Here is a 2500-nt window from a genome sequence, read left to right as displayed (position 1 = left end):
TTATTATTATTATTATTATTATTATTATTATTATTATTATTATTATTATTTGAAAATATTAATAAACATACATGTGTACCATAAAAATCTCTCATCTCAGTAAAGAGGAGGAGAAGAGAGAGAGAGAGAGAGAGAGAGAGAGAGAGAGAGAGACTCCCTCCCCTCCTGTCACATTACTTGGACCTCAGCTTGGACCTGGAGTTCAAAAGAAAGATGCATGAAGACTGGGATTTCCTTCATTCTTACATAATTTTTAAATTTATAAACTAAAATCTTACTAATTCACTGTAGTATTTTCTTTAATAGCTGATTGCTCTTTACATTAATATTAATACTGTATTTGAAAATTAGTAAATCATTTATTTATCGTACAAAAAACATACATCTCTGTAAGAGAGAGAGAGAGAGAGAGGGAATTATTATTGCTATTATATGATATTTAATCTTATTAAACTCACTTATACAGTATTGATTAATAGTAATATTTTAAAATTAGTAAGTCATTTTTGTACCATAAAAATTTAATTAGGCATGAAAATAACATCAAAATACACTAATTAGTGATTATTGTCGGAAAACCCGGCGAATAGGCGAATTCCCCGCAAATAATGGGTAGATATGGTCCAGAGAGAAATCCGCGAATCCGGAGAACACGGATAAAGGGGGCCCACTGTATAGTATATATATATATATATATTATATATATATATATATATATATATATATATATATATATATATATATATATATATATATATAGATATTATATATTTATATACACAGTGATTGGTTCCTCATTTGTCAAATGTTTCTTATGTTGGACTTTGTGTTTTTCCAACAAAATTTTAAAGAAAATTTTGTATTGTTTGTTGAACAAATGCACACACTTCGAACTGACCGATTACCTAGTTTATACTTGTATTCGACGGCCTACTGGTTCTTACAAGTTAAAGTATTAAAAAAAAAATTTTTATTCACAATATATAGTTTAATGACAACCATATTCGACGAAATAAATGAAAGTATAAACCATTTACTATAAAATTTAACTTTCAATATGACATTTAGCATAAAAGATGTATAAAATTGTACATAACAGTGGTGATGTCACGCCCAGCTGACTTGAGACAGAACGAGGCAGAGGTGATATGTTGAGGAGAGAAGGAGAAGCGAGATTTAAAATATTACTGTATGTATGTAAAAGCAATAACAATTCACATAAAAAAGGTTATTTCCCAATAAATTTAAGATATTATAAAATATGAAAACAATCAAGTGCAATACAGAAAAAAAGAGAAAGAAAAAAAGTCTTAATTGAGCCAGCATTTGGTGTGTCGAGTGAGATTGTCTAGTTGATAATATTAACAAAATAGTAAATGAAAGAACAAAGCTTTTCATAGTAAAATTTAGCATAAATGATTAACAAAATCATTCATCATTGCGGTGATACACAGCTAAGTTGAGGTAGAGGGAGGCGGCGTTTATATTTTGAGGAATAATGAATGAATTATTTTAAGTTATCATGAGCTGTGGTATTGTTGAGGAGAGGAGAGGAGAGTAAAATCTTTACCATAATATGTACATAAAAGCAGTATCAATTCACATAAAAAATCAAATATTATTTCACAGTAAATTTAGCATAATGATAAAACATGAAAACAATAAAATGCCATACAGTAAAAAAGAAAGAAAAAAAGAAAAGCTTCCTCGAGTCAGTGTTCAGTACGCTGAGTGAGAGGAGAGGAGAGGAGAGGAGAGGAGAGGAAGAAGGGCTCTGCTTCCCAATGATGTATCAGCTGGGCTGGGATGATTATTCGCCCATTTCTTTCACTTACACTCGATCTGCCCAACTCACTTTTATTTTTGTTATGGCAAAATACCTATCCACGAATAGGGAGGCTCCACTGTACTGCCCAAAGAGAAATACGCAAATCAATGAAGTTCCCCGTGAAAAAGTGAATAATGTGTTTCACAAAAATCCTCAACAAAATGGAGTGCGGAATTGTGCGTGTAAAACCGGGGCCGCTGTACAATTTGTGGTTCATTGTCATACAAGCAGTGAACAAAATTCAGTAAACCAATCTAAAATTTTTTTTTTACTATTACGTATCGCTTCAGGATATGATTATTTTGACATGAAAAAGTTGAAAACTTGATAACTAAAATTTGATACAGTGCATCCTCGACTTATGGTGGGGATCTGTTCGAGCACCGTGCTGTAAGTTGATTTTCACCATAAGTGTTTTTTTGTCGATAACACTGCTTTAATAGCATTCATAGTGCTGCAACTTGATGCATCAAGTTACAGCACTGTAAGCCCTATTAACTTGATAGCCAATGGCACCTTCAGGTCAAATCACCCTAAGTCGAGGATGCACTGTAATTTCTCGAAATTCAGTGGTCGGTGCACCCCTTACTGTAGATAATTATCCAAATAATAAATTTTTTTATGGAAATTTATATAGTTAGTTTTCACAATTTTATTGCTTGTCCAGAATTG

At 31.6% G+C, this 2500-nt stretch overlaps 1 protein-coding gene across 6 annotated transcripts in view; it reads left to right on the top strand.

Annotated features, from left to right (window-relative positions):
* The window catches only part of LOC135226993 (integrin beta-PS-like), a 156728-nt gene that overhangs the window by 39589 nt on the left and 114639 nt on the right, over positions 1–2500 (top strand). The gene's annotated exons all lie outside the window — the stretch shown is intronic.

Source organism: Macrobrachium nipponense, chromosome 15 (genome assembly GCF_015104395.2).
Source record: "Macrobrachium nipponense isolate FS-2020 chromosome 15, ASM1510439v2, whole genome shotgun sequence".
NCBI classification, from domain to species: domain Eukaryota; kingdom Metazoa; phylum Arthropoda; class Malacostraca; order Decapoda; family Palaemonidae; genus Macrobrachium; species Macrobrachium nipponense.
This window is presented reverse-complemented; position numbering and strand designations above follow the sequence as displayed.